We start from the raw sequence: 19,559 nt of genomic DNA on the forward strand, positions 1-19,559 counted from the left end.
ATTCTCATAGCGTGTAGTCCATTATTGTGTAAATCTACGTTTTGAGCATTGAATGATGCAAACGCAAAACGATTATTGTGCATTCAGATATTTTGCCTGTAGTTTTTTTTTTTTTTTTTTGGATTTCACTATCACCAAACAACAAATTTTTTAATTCTCACGGATACGGCTCTTCTTTGGGAAGAAACACTACTTTTCCCTGATGGCAACACAAATTAGACGATCTACAAGTCATCTTAAACTTTAAAGCCTTACAATATGTACATACTTCTGACATATCACCTATGTCCATATGTTCGATCTCTTTTTGCTGTTCCGTTATTTCACCGAGTAATTTCCTTTTTTTTTTCGCTAATGCGATCTTTACTATCTTTTTTTGTTACTTACTCACACTTATATACACATGCACACACACACACATGTATATACAGTATATGTATATATTCATACAGTTAGGTCCATAAATATTTGGACAGAGGCAAGTTTTTTTTCTAATTTTGGTTCTGTACATTACCACAATGAATTTTTTTTATTTATTAATTTTATTGTAATCATTCCATACATATGGATTAATTCATAACAAAAAAGAATTAGACAAATCAAACCCCACCCTTGAGAAGGAGAGCTTAGCCAAAGGAGATTACTTAGGGCTTTTCAGTAGGGAAAAAATAAACAAAAGAAAGGAAGAAATATATATAGGTAAATAAAAAAAAATGGAGAAGGGAAATAAAACGATAATAATTATTTCTCTTATTCTAAAATAATATTGATTAGATCCTGCCAGGTTTTGAAAAAAATCTGTACAGATCCTCTAGCTGAGAATTTGATTTTTTCCAATTTCAAATAATATAAAACATTGGTTTCCCACTGACTTATCAGAGGAGAGTTAGGATTCTTCCAATTTAACAAAATAAGTCTGCATGCCAAAAGAATGCATTCACCGTTTGCTTGTCCTTCTCCACTTCAAGTCCGTCTGGAAGAACCCCGAACAGAGCTGTTAATGGGTTAGGAGAGATTGTGACCCCAAAGCTGTCTGAAAGGCACTTAAAAATCTTGGTCCAACATGATGTTAGTTTGGTGCAGGCCCAAAACATGTGACCCAGTGAGGCAGGAACTTGGTTGCAGCGTTCGCAGGTTGGATCCTGCCCTGGAAACATTTTGGACAGTTTTAAGCGAGACAGATGAGCTCAATATATAATTTTTAGTTGAATAATTCTATGCTTTGCGCATATGGAGCTCGAGTGAATTCTCTGCTTTTCTACCTTCCACTCCTTTTCTGATAGATTGATTAAGAGATCTTTTTCCCAATGTCCTCTTGGGTCTTTGAAAGGAAGGGACTCTAATAAGATTTTATATATTGCGGAAATGGTGTTTAATTCCTCGAAATTAAGCAGTATTCTTTCCAGCCTGGTGGAGGGTACGAGGTGAGGAAAATCAGGCAGTTTCTGTTTAACAAAGTTTCTAATTTGAAGATAGTGAAAGAAATGTGTAGTTGAGAGGTTGAATTTGTAACGGAATTGTTCAAAAGATGCAAATATGTTGTCTATGTAAAGATCTCTGAGCATTTTAATCCCAAATCTTTTCCACGTATTAAAAACTGTATATGTTTGCGAGGGTTGAAAGAGGTGGTTCTCTTGCAAAGGTGCCACGGATAAAAGATTTTCCATCTTAAAATGCTTTCTAAGTTGGTTCCATATTCTGAGTGAGTAAGTCACAATTGGGTTATTAGTGTATTTGCGATAACTTGTATTTATTGGAGCACAGAGCAGGGAGTATAAAGAGGTACTACAGGATTTTACTTCTATTGCGGACCAAGCCTGTGTATGTTCATTTATTTGTGTCCAGGTTTTTATGGCTTGTATGTTTGCTGCCCAGTAATAAAACTAAAAATTAGGTAAAGCCATGCCACCTTCTGCCTGAGGTCTTTGTAGGGTCGCTCTTCGGATACGTGGGTGTTTTGAGTTCCAAATGAATGAGGTTATTGTGGAATCTAATTGTTTCCAAAACGATTTATTGATATATATTGGAATGTTTTGAAATAAAAAGAGAAGTTTAGGAAGGATATTCATCTTAACAATGTTAATTCTTCCGTCTAGAGTGAGATGAAGTGTTGACCATCTATGCAAGTCTTGCTTAATTTTTTCCATACAGACGGCAAAATTTTGTTAATAAAGAGCTTTATGTTTACTTGTGATATTTACCCCTAAGTATTTAAACTGATCTGCTATGGTAAAAGGTAGGGTGTCTAATCTAATATTATATGCTTGTGAATTCACTGGAAAGAGTATACTTTTATTCAGATTAATTCTGAGACTATTATCTTTTGAAATTCTGTGAGTGCTGTTAAAACTGCAGTGTTTTCTGGGTCTGATATATATAAAACCATATCATCTGCATATAGAGAGATTTTCTGTTCCAGTCCTTCTCTGATAATCCCCTTTATCTGATAAGAACTTCGACAGTGAACCGCCAGTGGTTCAGTGGCGATTGCAAACAGCAATGGTGACAAGGGACATCCTTGTCTGGTGCCACGTTCTAGCTTAAAGTAGTCTGAACAAATGTTGTTAATACAAACTGAAGCTTCTGGATTGGTATACAGTAATTTGATCCATGCACAAATATTCGGGCCAAACACAAATTTTTCCAATGCAGTGAAAAGGTAGTTCCATTCAATCATATCAAATGCTTTTTCTGTGTCTAATGATAGTAATATCTCTGGGGTGTTTGATTTTGCTGGTGAATATATAACATTAAACAAGCATCGGAGATTGGAAGGTAGGTGTCAGCCTTTAATAAATCCAGTTTGATCCTGTGATATTACCGAGGGCAGCACTTTCTCCATCTTTCTAGCTAGAATTTTTGAGAGTATCTTAACATCATTATTCAGGAGTGAAATTGGTCAATATGATGCACATTGTAACAAGTCCTTGTTTTGTTTAGGAAAGATGGTGATTAATGCTTGATGAAATGTTTGAGGTAGTATTTGGTTGTCTCTAGCTTCTGTAAATGTTGCCAATAAGAGGGGAGCTAGCTGAGTGGAGAATTTCTTATAAAATTCTACAGGGTAACCATCAGGGCCTGCTGATTTCCCGCTTTGAAGTGATTTTATAGCATCTAGTAATTCTGTTAGCGTCAAGAGGTTTATTCAGTTCCTCAGCGCTTAAAGCATCTATTTGTGGTGTCTGTAATGTATCCAGAAATGCATTAGATTGTGTGTTGTCTTCTTTGAACTCAGTAGAATATAAGGATTTATAATAATCTCTAAATGTGTGCATTATATTTTTATGGTCAATGATTTCTTCTCCATTTGTGTTGGTGATTACTGGTATTGCATTGCGAACTTCTTGTTTGTGAATTTGTTGAGCTAAAAGCTTATTAGGTTTTTCTCCATGTTTATAGTAATGATGTCTTGACTTATAAATAAGTTGTTCAGTTGCTTTAGTTGTCAAGATGTTGAGTTCTGTATGCAGGGCCTGCCTTTTCCTGTGAAGAGCTTCACTTGGATGCCTGGCTTGTTCTTCATCTATTCTAGTAATTTCGTTTCTTAGCTCTGATACTTTCTTGTTTTCTAATTTATTTCTGTGGGAGAGATATGAAATAATCTGTCCTCTTAAGAAGGCCTTTAGAGTTTCCCAGAGTGTTCCTGCAGAATCCTCTGTGGGCGTGTTTGTCTCTAGGAAGAAGCTGATTTGTTTGGATATAAATTCCGTGCAGTTCTCGTCTGCTAATAGAAGAGGGTTAAGACGCCATCTATGAGTTGAGTGTGAGAGGCTTAATGATTTTAGCTCCAAAACTAGAGGGGCATGGTCAGAGATAACAATTGTGTCGTATTTGCACGATTTAATCGTAGGCAGGAAATTATCTATATATATAAAGAAAAGTTGGGATCCGTGTGACTGTGTTTGTGGAGGGACGGAGAGTTAAGGCGGGTGTTGGAGTCACGTGATCATCTCCCCTCCCATTCACCTCATTTCATTTACTTCATTTCGCTCCGAGCTGAGCTCCGCAGCTGACGCGGTCTTGCTGTCCTTTCTCCTTTACTGATTTAGTTTAGTAGACGCGGTACTTACTGAATAGTATTTTTTCCTTTAGTGTTTCTTAGTGTTTAGTAGACACGGTGTTGCGGTTTAGTGTTACTTTATACTTCGTTTTTGTACTTTAGTGTTTAATAATAAATAATAATAATTTATTACATTTATATAGCGCTTTTCTCAGTACTCAAAGCGCTAAAATAGTGAATGATACTTAGCTAATAGCAGTGTAGAAGCAGCACAGCACAACGGAGTTGGTAGGACAGGCGGGTGTGGTAGCGTAGGTGAGCGGCGATAGCAAGCAGCAGAAAGCACAGCAGGAGGAGGAAGCAGGATTTGGATGTTCCAATACACAGCCATAAACAGTAACGCTTGGTAATTTCAGGCATGATTGCACCGGAGCCATAAGCCATAAACCAGGTTAGTATGAACATCAGATCAGTTCCTGGTTGTAAGGTACTGTAGGATGAAACGGGAGCAGATCAGCATAACGAATATAATCACGGAGACAGATCATCCCGAGGTGCTAGATCGCCAGGTACAAAGAAATGTTTGTAGGTCTCGTCCCGTGATCCACAGACTCAGCTGTTCCCAGTAAAGTGGAGTCCATAAAATCTGTAAATATTAAGCCAAATCCATGCAATTCGAGTCAGCTGTATCCACGAACTATACATACAATAAACGAAATAAAACAAGCGTAAGAAAGTGCAGAATTAAGGCGAATTTTGCGAAAAGTGTTGTTAACGGGGTGGAGCGGCAACAACAAGTGTGCGGCAGCGTCCTCTCACCTGCTATAATAAAGCAGTTACAATAAAGACGTTTAGTAGACTTTCACTTTATCTCATTTAGTGTTCTTCCCGGCGGTGTTGCCGTTTTTTAGTGTTAGTGTCTACTAAGTGTTTGTGTTTAGTGTTATGGAAGGAGTGATCTTACCACTGTCAGATTTTGCAATGAATGAGTTGGTAAATAATGATTATTTATCAACAGATCACATGAGCAAATTTAACAAAATTTTAGCTGCGCATACAATTTTCCAACCTCAAGAGGTTTTGCTAATGTGGACTCCTGACATACCTATAATGCCCATTCCACAAAATGCAAAACGTATTCAAATATTACCTTCTGCAGCTACTGAACGAGTGACTCACTGGGTGTGTACCTATTATGATGGTGCTGTAATTCATGTCTATGACAGTTTAAACGCTGATAAAAAATTCAACCTCACCGAAGAGCAGCTTCGTTTCTTCATGCTCAGTTTCCTTACAAACCTCCCATAGTTTATGAAGATGCACATCAACAATTAAATCATACAGATTCTGATGTATTCTCAGTTGCATTTGCTGTGTGTATTTCTTTAGGTATTGACCCAAGTGATCAAGTTTTTACTATTTCTTCAATGCAAAATCACTTACAAATAATTTTTATTACTCACCAATTGCTTCCATTCCCTGTCGAGAGTAGGTAAATAACATTCGATCTTGATTCTATATTAATAACATTTAAATGTTTCTTATGTAAAAACCATCACAAACAGGACTTTGCACGATACATTGGTGAGCTCTGTAAGCCGTGCTGTTTCATTGAAGGACAGGTGTGGGGCAGACTGACTGGCAGGATGACACCCGACCTTATGCTGCATCCAAGCGGTGCCATCTTTCACCTTTACGCCTGGTGCAGCTGCATTCTTACATGTGAGTGGATGTTTCTCGTAAGGAGGGCTTCTGTTCTATTTCTCCGGTGTAGAACCCTCGTCCTCATCTGAGTTCACCTCTGTTATAGCACGTCTTTATTTGAAAACAGCAGTGTCAGATCGGGGCGAGCGTGATCGCAACTGAGGGGATAAAACTGAATAAAAAAAATGCTAACCTTTACAAGTACCATACATTTACACCTGCTGTTACAGACTCAAATCAAATGTATGTTTTTATTGTAGAATAGTAACAATAAGTGCAGCTCACTATGCAAAATGTTTATTTTGGGACACAGGAATGCTTGAACCCGCGACCTTTTGAATAGGAGTCAGCAGTACTTACTGCTGTACTACCAAAGCAGTCAGGACAATGACGTTACACTAAACCGATTTCTTTTTCTCTGGTTATAGTCTTGAATAAAAGCGTACTTGTTCTGTTATATTTGTACATTTTTTTGAAAGTCCTTATTTGATATTTGGTCTTCACACAATTTATTTCTTGTAAGCCACAAATCACACAAGAAATCCTTCAGTGGCCTCGAATGGGCCCTGTTTTTGACAACCCCCCAGCCTTAACTTATACTTGTATCTTTTATGAAAGTGCTTATTTGATATTTGGACTTCAGTCTGCGCACATTATACACTTCATGTCAAAATTTTGTCGTTAGTGCTATAACAGGCAAAAAGTTTTCCTTTTAGATATGTGTTCAACATTTCTTGAATTTCCTGTCATGCTACATCTTTGTAGACACAGAACACACAGGAAATGCATATATTCCAAATAACGAGATATTATTTACACTATACAACTCCCGGCAGCTCACACGCAGGTAAACAGACATGAGCTGATGGGATAGCAGGCTGCTTGCGCACATTTACAACACAAAAGATGCTGATGGAGAGGTGCAAACGGATTTAAAGTGGGCCGGGATTTCGAGTTTTTTCGCAGGCTTTGGTAATTCTAGTGTTAATACCCAACTTCTCATGTTTGACCTTATCTAAAGCACTCTAAAAGTCAAGATAAATATAATATTTTTGATCATATTCTTGTGTTGTCTACTACTTAGTAAAACATGACCTTCCTCGCCTGAACCCTCATTGAGTATTTGTTCACGTTGTTGTATCAGCGACATGTTCATGTGTAGTTTGAAGAGCCAAGGCCCTAAAACTAACCTATTTCCGTATAGTAGTACTTTAGACATGAAGTGACTTCGGTCATGGAGAATATTCTCAATTAAAATCTCCATCTCTCAGAAAGCATTTATTAAAATAATGGTGCACAGGAAAGAACCATCTGTTTTATATTTATGCCACTGCTATTTTTTAAACATAATAATAATAATTATAATTATTATTATTATTATCTTACATCATTGTTGGATTTTGCGAGATTTTTTCTCTCCTTAAATTGTTTATTTATCCTTCTTCCGCAGGTGTCTTTGCAATGCACATCACTCCAGGATCCCTAGAAGTGACAGGATGTGACCTGCAGGACGTCACTGTGTTCACCTGGTAGCGGCAGTATCTTGGGGAGCCCCCAGTGACTTTAGGATCTCATAACAGCAGGTGACTTCTGCCACCCAGATTCTTTATCACCTCTCTTCAGGCCACAATGAATGACAGTGACTGGAAATATGATTTTAATACTTGAAAATGTCACCAAAGCTGATGCTGGAGCATAGTATTGTGTGAAGAAAGAAGATCAAATATCAGTGTTTGGAAAAGACTTATGAAGGTATGTGAGCTAATAACATATCGTCATTGATTTGAGTAGATGTATTTAAAAGTGATTTGCTTATTTAAGATAAAGTAAGATAAATTCAAAACACTGGCAGCAATTATGTCTGCCATTGCTAGCAGTGCAGAATCCATGTAAGTTAAAGACACAGTTTCAATTATGTTGATTGGACAATTCAAGTAAAGATTAATTAATTAGCACAGTTTTGTGGATTTAAAAATCAGCTCATATAAACTCATGCGAATGATCAAAAATGCCAGAACTTTATTGAAGTCAATTTGAAATAAAAATCAAACACACAAATCTTGAACCTAAACATGAAAATACAAATCATGGACTCATGCATATGCAACTGTAAGGCACAAGAAAGGCAATTCCTATAAGAGTAAATATCATGTTTAGTCTTAGAATTATTATTACAGATAAATCAAAACACTTGTTATTTTTGTTTTAACAGTGTTCTTACAATGCTTAAATCTGAAAAAGTATTGCTTCCATATACTTATTATTGTAAGATACAGAAAATCAGACAGGTCAGTCAACAAAGATTTGGGGTATCAGCCAGTAACCCTATTTAAAAAAAACAAAAAGACGTAAGAACCAAAGCTGCACACGTGGGTACAGAATCGTCTTGCTGTGTATTTTGTCTTGGGAGAGTCCCAGGCTGACGCTATTCTCTTCTTTTATCCTCTTTATTTTGTAGACTTTAACAGAATGGCTCAAATCTGATTTTTTTACTGCACTGTCAGATACAGCAGTTCAGCACTTCCTCCCCTTTTACATCTGTAACTCCCTGCATGTAGGCAGAGAAGAACAAGAAGGAGAAAGGAGTTACCGTTTTAAGTCTGGATCATTGATAATATGACCCACTTATAAGGAAGCTGATTGCAATGTGAGTGTTGGCTATACAGTTTTGCTTGAATGTTTGTGAACCCTTTAGAATTTTCTGTATTTCTGCATAAATATGACCTAAATCATCATCAGATTTTCACTCAAGTCCTAAAAGTAGATAAAGAGAAACCAGTTAAACAAATAAGACAAAAATATTATACTTGGTCATTTATTTATTAAGAAAAATGATCGAATATTACATATTTGTGAGTGGCAAAAGTATGTGAACCTTTGCTTTCAGTATCTGGTGTGACCCCCCCTTTGCAGCAATAACTGCAACTAAACATTTCCGGTAACTGTTGTCAGTCCTGCACACCGGCTTGGAGGAATTTTAGCCCATTCCTCCGTACAGAACAGCTTCAACTCTGGGATGTTGGTGGGTTTCCTCACATTAACTGCTCGCTTCAGGTCCTTCCACAACATTTCGATTGGATTAAGGTCAGGACTTTGACTTGGCCATTCCAAAACATTAACTTTATTCTTCTTTAACCATTCTTTGGTAGAACAACTTATGTGCTTAGGGTCGTTGTCTTGCTGCATGACCCACCTTCTCTTGAGATTCAGTTCATGGACAGATGTCTAGACATTTTCCTTTAGAATTCTCTGATATAATTCAGAATTCATTGTTCCATCAATGAAGGCAAGCCATCCTGGCCCAGATGCAGCAAAACAGGCCCAAACCATGATACTACCACCACCATGTTTCACAGATGGGATAAGGTTCTTATGCTGGAATGCAGTGTTTTCCTTTCTCCAAACATAGAACTTTTTGGTTTAAATGAAAGCGTTATTTTGGTTTCATCCGTCCACAAACATTCTTCCAGTAGCCTTCTGGTTTGTCCACGTGATCTTTAGCAAACTGCAGATGAGCAGCAATGTTTTTTTTTTTTTGGACAGCAGTGGCTTTCTCCTTGCACCCCTGCCATGCACACCATTGTTGTTCAGTGTTCCCCTGATGGTGGACTTGTGAACATGAACATTAGCCAATGTGAGAGAGGCCTTCAGTTGCTTAAAAGTTACCCTGGGGTCCTTTGTGACCTCGCCGACTATGACACGCCTTGCTCTTGGAGTGATCTTTGTTGGTCGACCACTCCTGGGGAGGGTTACAATGGTCTTGAATTTCCTCCATTTGTACACAATCTGTCTGGCTGTGGATTGGTGGAGTCCAAACTCTTTAGAGATGGTTTTGTAACCTTTTCCAGCCTGATGAGCATCAATAACTCTCTTTGTAAGGTCCTCAGAAATCTCCTTTGTTCGTGCCATGATACACTTCCACAAACATGTGTTGTGAAGAGCAGACTTTGATAGATCCCCGTTCTTTAAATAACACAGGGTGCCCACTCACACCTGATTGTCATCCCATTGATTGAAAACACCTGACTCTAATTTCACCTTCAAACTAACTGCTAATTCTACAGGTTCACATACTTTTGCCACTCACAAATATGTAATATTCGATTATTTTCCTCAATAAATAAATGACCAAGTATAATATTTTTGTCTCATTTGTTTAACACTAGAATTACGAGAGCCTACGAAAAACTCATAAATCCGTCCCACCTTAAATCACTTCTTAAATCCGTTCACACCTCTCCGCCATCGTCTTTTGTCTTCTAAATGTGCAGATAAAGACAAGCTGCAAGCAGCCGGCTATTCCATCCCCCCATCAACTTAGAACGTGCATGAAAGTCTCTCAGCTCAAGCCTTGATTGATTATCTGGGAGTGAAGTGGAGTTTTAGAGTGGAAATAATTGATCGATATTTGGAACACACGCATTTCATGTGTGTTCCGTTTCTACAGTAATCTGTGTAAACACATTTTTAAAGCAGAAACGTTTTTTATATTCTAGTAGTAAATGACAAAATGTAGGCATAAACTATATAATGTATGAAGCCTGAAGTCCAAATATCTAAGAAACACTTTCACAAAAGGTACAAAAAAAAAAAAAAAAGCCGCCTTAGTGTGCGACATTGACACTCATTTAGTGTGACTGTCACCGTGGCGCGACAGTATCAGTTGCTGACTGGGAATCAAAAGGTCACGAGTTTGATCCTGCACGACTCCCTTTTGAGAAGTGAACTGCTCTTATTTTTACTATTTTAGAATAAAAAGATACATTTGATTTCAGTCTGTAACAGCCGGTGTAATTTATGATATTTGTAAAAGTTAGCTTTGTTTTTGTTTTTTTGTTTTTTTTATTCACTTTTCATTCTTTCAGTTGTGTTCAGGATCCTTCCCTACCCCATCTGACACTGCTGTTTTCACATAAAGACGCGCTATAGCTCTGCAGTGTATCACGATACATACGACCTCGTGTTTTTTTTCCCCCAATCTTGCCAGTCCCCACATGTTGCTGTATGCTGTTTCTTTTGTATTCCAGGACATGCAGAGGAAAGCATAGTAAAGAGAAGTAACTTCAGCGCAATATGCAATCATCAGACACTCCCCATCTGACACTGCTGTTTTCACATAAAGACGCGCTATAGGTCTGCAGTGTACTTGTGACTGCAATCTCGTACCAATGCTTGTGAACTGAAGTGTCTACATGCACTTTTTGTGGCATTACACGTGTATTTTTTGAGCATGCCCATGTGTCTCAGAAATTAGGGTTAGGGTTAATCAACAGAAATAACCGCGATCGACATTTTAAACTTAACGATTTACAGTGCATACCAATATATACATTTTATGTCCGTTTGAGGTTACAAAGAAAAAAAAATACACTCTCTCACCAGCGGGGAATCGAACTCGGGTCTCTGAGGCACAGCAGGGCTACTGCGCTCTGAGTCATCAAATCTTAGCGTTACACCACAGAAGGTGTTGTATCATTCTTGAACCTTTTGTGAAAGTGTTTATTTGATGTTTGGACTTCAGGCTTCACACATTCTATACTTTATGCCTACATTTTGTAACATTTATTACTAAAATATGAAAAAGTTTCTGTTTTAACAATGTGTTTACACATATTACTGTAGAAATGGAACACACATGAAATGCGTGTGTTCCAAATAATTATCTATTATTTCCTCTCTAAAACTCCAGCAGTTCACTCACTCCCAGATAATCAAACAAGGCATGAGCTGGGAGACTTAGTGAATGTTCTGCGACGGTGGGGGATGGAATAGCCGGCTACTTGCTGCTCGTCTTAATCGGCACATTTAGAAGACAAAGGAGAGGTAAGAACGGTTTTAAGGTGGGCCGGATCTACGAGTTTTTTCGTAGACTCTGGTAATTCTAGTGTTAACTGGTTTCTCTTTATCTACTTTTAGGACTTGAGTGACAATCTGATGATGTTTTAGGTCATATTTATGCAGAAATACAGAAAATTCTAAAGGGTTCACAAACTTTCAAGCACAACTGTAAACCAATGCAAACTGAAAGTGCTAGATGTGTACTTTTAAGATGGGACATAAACTCGTAGCTACACTCGGCACCTTTCTGGTCTGCTCTCTTCAGGATTTGGTGGCAGAGTTGGCACTCCAGCCACCATAAAAACCTCACATTGTTCCATTCCATCTGAACTAGTGTGGTGCTGAGGTGTCACCCGTTGCATGGCTGGACTCGGGTCCTAATCTGGGATCCTGAGTTGGTTTGTCATGCGGTGGGCGCTGCAATGTGCTGTATCAATGTCTCCTCCTAACCCCTCTGTCTCTCTCTTCAGGATGGAACATGGCAAGTGAACTTAAGTCAAAGTCACATTATACAACTTCAAGTCAGGGGCTATGTCAGACTTGCTCATCTCATTGTCGGACCATTAAAGAACTGAAAATCTCTCCACATGTCACATTTACTAAGTGCTGACCTTCCAAGACAGTCAACAACAAAAACAATTTATTTCTTGTAAGCCACAAATCACACAAGAAATCCTTCAGTGGCCTCGAATGGGCCCTGTTTTTGACAACCCCCCAGCCTTAACTTATACTTGTATCTTTTATGAAAGTGCTTATTTGATATTTGGACTTCAGTCTGCACACATTATACACTTCATGTCTACATTTTGTCGTTAGTACTAAAACATGGAATAAGTTTGTCTTTTAGGTATGTGTTCTACATTTCTGTCATCCTACACTTACATAGATCTTTGTAAACACGGAACACACGTGAAATGCATGTGTTCCAAATAACGATATATTTTTTAGCCTATACAGCTCTACCTGACTCCCTGATAAACAAAGCTTCAGTTGGGAGAGGTATTTGCAGTTTCTCCAGCAGTGGGGTTTGTAAGGGTTTGGATGGGGGGGGGGGATGGGGGGTTGTGGTGTGTGTTGGTGGTATAGCAGGCTGCTTGGGATTATCGACACATTTACAAGACAAAAGGCGCTGAATGGAGATGTGCGAGTGGATTTAAGGTGGGCCGGATGTACGAGTTTTCTCGTAAGCTTTGGTAATTCTAGTGTTAATGAGCAGGCACTTTATTCTTCGTTCATTTAACATAAAAAGTGACATCCATCCCATCTTCAAGTCTTTGATGGCCAGAGTGGTTTGTTGGGCTGGTAACATCACTTCCAGAGAGGCCCACCAAATCAACAGACTAATTAAAAGGGCAGTCTCGGTTATAGGATGCACTCTGGACCCCATGGAGGTTGTAGTGAAGAAGAGGATGAAAGCAAACCTGAGTGCCATTATGAACAATGCTGCACGTCCTCTCTGTGACACACACACACAGGCAATGAACTATTCAGCAGAAGTGTGTCAAACACGACTGGGGTCCTTTATACCAACACTAATATGTATGTATAGCACCTCACTGGGCTCTTATTTTTCTTTCTTTTGCTGTGCGTTCAGACTAGTGTATGTGTATCTATCTATCGTAACAAAAGACAAAGAAGTTGGGCAAAGGTTTGCGGCACCATGGTGAACCCCATGTAACTGGAAGTAAGCAACATTTAAAAAAAAAACAAACAAACACAAGTATGTCTTTTCAGATTGGACCCAACAAGTTAACTGGCTCAAAATTGTGCTTAATCAGGCCTTATACAGCCCAGGCAGGAAGGGGCAGGTCCAGGATGGAGGGTGGGATGAAAGAAGTGACGTCAGAAATGATAGGCTTGTCAGTCTTTCATCTCGCAGAGGGAAGATGAGAGAAGGCATTGCAGAACAGCGCCAACCCCTGTTTTGGCAGGTAATCACTAGCACCCTTCTATATTATGCGCATGCCCATGACATTATCTATTATATAGTGCCTTTTACATGGAGTTGCAGGGTGTTTGATAACCTTGTTCCTAGAATGAAGAAAGACCTGATTTTAAAAAGTTACTATGATCTAGTACATATATGTGTGTGCATAGTTCATTAAAAGTAAAGTTGAAGGTTGAAGAACTGAAGCACCATGTCTATCACCTGCTGTTCTTTTCAGTGTGTGAAGAACTGGACTCGGTCAGCTCTTCCCATCCCCAGAAACATGATGTGACACAATTTTAAAATATGAATCTTATGACTAGAGAAAGTCTCTGAAAATCCATCTAGATAGATAGAGTAGGGTGGATGAGTGATGATGTGAAAATGTGACTGGGCTAGCTGACAGACTCTGTGTTTAGCTTGGTGCATAAAGAGCTGGCGCATATTGCTTTATGATATTTGCTTTTTAATTGCTCTGTTGTAAGGTTATATACAGTATATGGTTATTGCACTTCAATATCTTGGCATTTACTGAAATGCACAACTAGAGGGCAGCAGGTGCAAACAGAATATGCACAGCAGCATTTGTGCACAGAGTGGCTTAGTCATTTTTTTGTTTTTTTTTAATAATATTTTTTCAGAATCTGTGAAGTCATTTTTTTGTTTTTTTTAATAATATTTTTTCAGAATCTGTGAAGTTTTAATTTGTTCCTGGGGTCAAATCAAGTGCCTGTCTGTCTTTCTGACGTTCCACATTTGAGTACTGAAAAGAAGCAGAATAGGTGAGAGTTAGTAACAAATTATAACTGTCATACTACTTATGTTTTAGGTGCTGATGACTAACAACAGAGATGGTCTGTACAGTTAATCAGTGGCTCTAGTCAGGGTGTGCTGAACTGAAGTACTGAGTCTTCAGCTGGGATTTGAAATCTGAGACTGAAGGGTCGCCTCCTATAGTAGCAGGCTGACCACTCCACAGTTTAGGGGTCCTGTAACTAAAAGCTCGACCTCCTGCTGTTATTTTATTAATCCTTGGAATCATAAGCAGACCAGCATCTTGAAATCTTAATGTGCGCTCTTGATTTGTATGTCACGATAAGTTCAGATAAGTAAGCCGGACCTCGGCCATTTAAGGCTTTATAAGTTTAAAAGAGAATTTTGAAATCTGCCCTAAACTTAACTTGTAGCCATTTATTTGTGGCTGTCTTTTTTTCCCCCGTAACCTTCACTTGTAGCCTTATCACAAAGGATTTGTCCCTTAAATTTAAATTTTGTCCTTATTCTACAGATGATGAGCCAAGCCTTACCTCCCCAGGATCCCAAGATGTGATAGAATGTGACCTGCAGGACGTCCGTGTGATCACCTGGTATTGGCAGTACCTTGGATTAATTCTCTTCACGTCAGAATGACTCATTCCTGTGCAACTGAAAATCCAGTTTTAATCTACTACAACATGTTATTGTGTGAAGAAAGAAAATCAAAAGAAGAAGAAAAGGTAAGCGTAGGTGAGAAAAAGCTGCCATTAGAGAGGATGTATATAGAGGTTGAAAAGTCAGTCAGTCAGTCATTAAGACCTGGAGAAATCTGTGATCCCAGGATGAGAATGAGCTAAGTGACTTCTGATTTTCTTTGAAAAGTGTCTTTGAAGCCTTGTGAAAGAACACAAACCAAGAGGTGAGTGTGGCTGTGCTCAAGAGTTGTGTAGTGTTTTAAAATTGACTTTGTGAGGTCTTTAAATTTTAATAGTTCAAATTTCCTCCCTGAAATGGTCTTCTGGCCTTCTCCCTGCGTCACCTTTGTAGCTGTTTAGACACGTCCTATGAGAAATGCAGTAATTAAGATTGCTGGATTTGCTAGAGGCTCGTTGTTTAATATTGATTAATAATCCAGAGGGACTTCGATACGATGGGATTGTTGGTGACACAGCAGCTCCTGCTGTAGCTCAAATTGCCCTGTCCACCGCTTGAGAAGGGTATCCTCTATCAAGGGAGAAACTCCTCATTCTGAACGCTTCCATACAGAAGCCACTCTCATCGCTGCAGGGTAGTGGAGTCTAAGGACCTATGAAAGATGTCAAGAGCTTTTAGTGTTCCAGGGGTAGAAGAAGCTGGAGAGAAGGTAACTTTGTGAGTCAATTGGTTTGTCCTAGACAGAGGTTTAAAGTCATGGAAAGCTGATAGACTGATAGCTAAAAAGGGTAGATTTGTGGTGGAAATGTTGACCATAAACCTCAGAGTTGAATGGAAAGTAATAAAATCATTAACGAATTCCTATAGCAGGCTACTGAAGCAAGAGGCGGCACAAGCACATTTGTCAATATATCTTTTGTGTAGAGCCTAAGTAGGCAGAAAAAAATCACTCATCCACCCAGATGTTTAGGTTTTACAAATGGACCATTTTTGATAAGAATAAAAATATTTTTTGTCATTTATAATTGCCACTACCATTACACATCGTCATATATGTACACGGGTCACCTCCCGGACTCATGAGAGGTGCACAAGGGGACAATATCACTGACACTATTATCTTTTCTTTCACCCACAGCCCAGAGAAATGGCCCAATGAATGTTCCCTTGGTCAACAAATACATGAAAACACTTGAATCATTTTCAGACACATACATTTCTCTGTTTATAATTACTAAGGTGATATATGTTAAGCAAAAATGTAAATCATAAGGTATAATAACTGTTTATTTCCAATTTAAGTTGCATCGGATTACGTTAGTGTTGTGTCACAATTTAAGATGGCATCACACTATCCTCTTTGTCAAATTTTCAGGATAACGATACATATGTTCAGTGTGATTAGTGACATTCAATGGCTTTGTTGTTGGTTCTTATCAATTTCCCAGGTTAGACCTCTGATCATTTAAGACTATGCTTCTGTTTTCTCCTGGTAATTTTATTCTTAAAATTTGCTACCACCAATTGTCAGTACAGTAACAGTTTATGGTTTTGAATTGACAGAGGTATAGCAGATCATTTTAAGAGTTTTTGCTGACAACATACAACTTGTGCATTGGAATGCTTACATTGGCATCACTCATTTCACAAATGTGCAAAACAGAGTGTGTTGAAGCAGGCAGGCACGCACAGGCACCCTCAGCCACAAAGAAGACATTTGGAGTCTCAGGACAGGCAGCAGAATCAAGCTTTAATGTACAGCACCCACTAGTGGGCGAACTGTACTTTTATTACAGTTCTTATCATAGAAGCCATTACTCATCCTCATCTGACTCCCAATCATCTTGTAGCCTTAGACTTGCCTCCAATTAGTTCCACCAGTATTTCCCAGCCTAATGAGAATAGTGCTTTCCCAATGTGAACACTCATAAAATTATAATGGCTGGTGATTTTAATTGTGTGTTAACACTAGAATTCCTGAAGCCTACGAAAAAAGTCCTAAACCTGGCCCACCTTAAATCTGTTCGCACCTCTCCATCAGCGTCTTTTGTGTTGTAAATGTGTCGATCAGCACAAACAGCAAGCATCCTGCTATCCCATCCCCCCAGCATCGCAGAAAGCTCTCCCAGCTCAAGCCTTGTTTATCGTGGTGTGAGGTACCGGGAGCTGTAGAGGGTAAATAATATATAGTTATTTGGAAAACATGCATTTCATTTATGTTCCGTGTCTACAAAGATCTCTGTAAGTGTAGCATGACAGAAATGTTGAACACATACCTAAAAGACAAACTTTTTTCATGTTTTAGTACTAATGACAAACTTTTGACATGAAGTGTATAATGTGTGAAGACTGAAGTCCAAATATTAAATAAGCACTTTCACAAAAGGTACAAGAATAACAACACAAGTGCGCTTTTATTCAAGACTACAACCAAACATAAAGAAATCAGGTTAGTGTAGTTCTTTGACACGACTGCTTTGTGCTTTATTTTGCCTTATACAATTTCTTGTATTAGGAATTTGTTAGTTTTCGCATACCCCTTGGGGTTAGAGTGCAGGGTCAGCCATTGTACAGCGCCCCTGGAGCAATTAAAGGTTAAGGGCCTTGCTCAAGGGCCCAGCAGAGTAGGATCTCTTTTGGCAATGACGGGGATTCGAACCGGCAACCTTCGGGATACCAGTGCAGATCCTTAGCCTCAGAGCCTTTCTTTCACCATTCCTGCTTTGGTAGTACAGCAGTAAGAGCTGCTGACTCATAATCAACAGGTCACAGGTTCAGTCCTGGCTGCTTCCCCTAATAAACATTTTGAGTAGTGAGCTGCTCTTACTGAATTCAGTTTTATTCTCTCAGTCACTTTCACACTGCTAGTTTTCAAATAAAGACGTGCTATAACAGAGGTGAACTCATGAGAGGATGAGGGTTCTACATCAGAGAAAGAGAACAGAAGCCCTCCCCGCAAGAAACTTCCACTCACATATAAGAACAACACAGCTGCACCAGGCGTAAAAGCAAAAGATGGCACCGTGTGGGTGCAGTGAGAGGCCCAGCGACATCCTGCCAGTCAGTCTGCCCCACACATGTCCTTCAGTGAAACAGCACGGCTTACAGAGCTCGCCAAGGTATCGTGCAAAGCCCAGTTTTTGATTATGTTCTGTGATGGTCTTTATATAAAAACATTTTATATGTTACTTATATAAAAACCAGATTGAATGTTATTTTCCTTGATTAATTTACTTATCTTCCTACAGCGTAAAGTCACAAATAGACTGCAAAGCTTCCTGTGTTTGACTGACACGGACATGCTGACAAACTGCATGTGTACTGAAGTGACTTTAACTGCAGGTGGTCGCTCCATGCAACTGTTGTTACAGTTCTGCCTTTGTCCAGAAACAGTTTCATAAGTTTTATGACCTTAGTCTCGGAAAGTCTTTCTCCTGTGTGGCGACTGGGATCTGTTCTTGAATAAGATCAAACACAGTAACATTGGGTGCGACAGGAGCTTCCACCTGCAGCTGAAGTCACTCAGAATGTGGAACCAATATAGGAAGTACTTCAAGATAGAGAAGCTGTGATCTGTGGCACCTCTGCATGATAACCACCTTTTTCCTCCCTCTCAAATGTACACAGTTTTTAATGTTTGGATAATGTTTGGGACTAAATCACTTAGAGACCTCTACAGTGCATCCGGGAAGTATTCCCATCGCTTCATCACTTTTTCCAAATTTTGTTATGTTACAGCCTTATTCCAAAATGGATTAAATTCATTTTTTTCCTCAGAATTCTACACACAACATGCCATAATAACAACGTGAAAAAAGTTTACTTGAGGTTTTTGCAAATTTATTAAAAATAAAAAAATTGAGAAAGCACATGTACATGTAAGTATTCACAGCCTTTGCCATGAAGCTCCAAATTGAGCTCAGGTGCATCCTGTTTCCCCTGATCATCCTTGAGATGTTCCTGCAGCTTCATTGGAGTCCACCTGTGGTCAATTCAGTTGATTGGACATGATTTGGAAAGGCACACACCTGTCTATAGAAGGTCCCACAGTTGACAGTTCATGTCAGAGCACAAACCAAGCATGAAGTCAAAGGAATTGTCTGTAGACCTCGGAGACAGGATTGTCTCGAGGCACATATCAGGGGAAGGTTACAGAAAAATTTCTGCTGCTTTGAAGGTCCCAATGAGCACAGTGGCCTCCATCATCCGTAAGTGGAGGAAGTTTGAAACCACCAGGAGTCTTCCTAGAGCTGGCCGGCCATCTAAACTGAGCGATCGGGGGAGAAGGGCCTTAGTCAGGGAGGTGACCAAGAACCCGATGGTCACTCTGTCAGAGCTCCAGAGGTCCACTGTGGAGAGAGGAAAACCTTCCAGAAGGACAACCATCTCTGCAGCAATCCACCAATCAGGCCTGTATGGTAGAGTGGCCAGACGGAAGCCACTCCTTAGTAAAAGGCACATGGCAGACCGCCTGGAGTTTGCCAAAAGGCACCTGAAGGACTCTCAGACCATGAGAAAGAAAATTCTCTGGTCTGATGAGACAAAGATTGAACTCTTTGGTGTGAATGCCCGGTATCACGTTTGGAGGAAACCTGGCACCATCCCTACAGTGAGGCATGGTGGTGGCAGCATCATGCTGTGGGGATGTTTTTCAGTGGCAGGAACTGGGAGACTAGTCAG

At 39.3% G+C, this 19,559-nt stretch overlaps 3 protein-coding genes and 1 long non-coding RNA gene across 34 annotated transcripts in view; 2 read left to right on the forward strand and 2 right to left on the reverse strand.

Annotated features, from left to right (window-relative positions):
- LOC114641392 (C-type lectin domain family 5 member A-like) overlaps positions 1-19,559 on the forward strand; it is a 1,576,682-nt gene that overhangs the window by 1,425,479 nt on the left and 131,644 nt on the right. The gene's annotated exons all lie outside the window — the stretch shown is intronic.
- Positions 1-19,559, reverse strand: part of LOC127527373 (lectin BRA-2-like) — a 404,208-nt gene that overhangs the window by 149,047 nt on the left and 235,602 nt on the right. The window lies entirely within an intron of this gene.
- The window catches only part of LOC114641385 (B-cell differentiation antigen CD72-like), a 228,270-nt gene that overhangs the window by 149,047 nt on the left and 59,664 nt on the right, over positions 1-19,559 (reverse strand). The gene's annotated exons all lie outside the window — the stretch shown is intronic.
- LOC114641374 (uncharacterized) overlaps positions 1-19,559 on the forward strand; it is a 90,759-nt gene that overhangs the window by 53,727 nt on the left and 17,473 nt on the right. The window contains exons 3-4 of the long non-coding RNA XR_007934712.1: positions 7,155-7,456; positions 14,758-14,965. This is a non-coding gene — a long non-coding RNA (uncharacterized LOC114641374). The remainder of the gene's footprint in view (positions 1-7,154; positions 7,457-14,757; positions 14,966-19,559) is intronic.

Source organism: Erpetoichthys calabaricus, chromosome 4, assembly GCF_900747795.2.
Source record: "Erpetoichthys calabaricus chromosome 4, fErpCal1.3, whole genome shotgun sequence".
NCBI classification, from domain to species: Eukaryota; Metazoa; Chordata; class Cladistia; order Polypteriformes; family Polypteridae; genus Erpetoichthys; species Erpetoichthys calabaricus.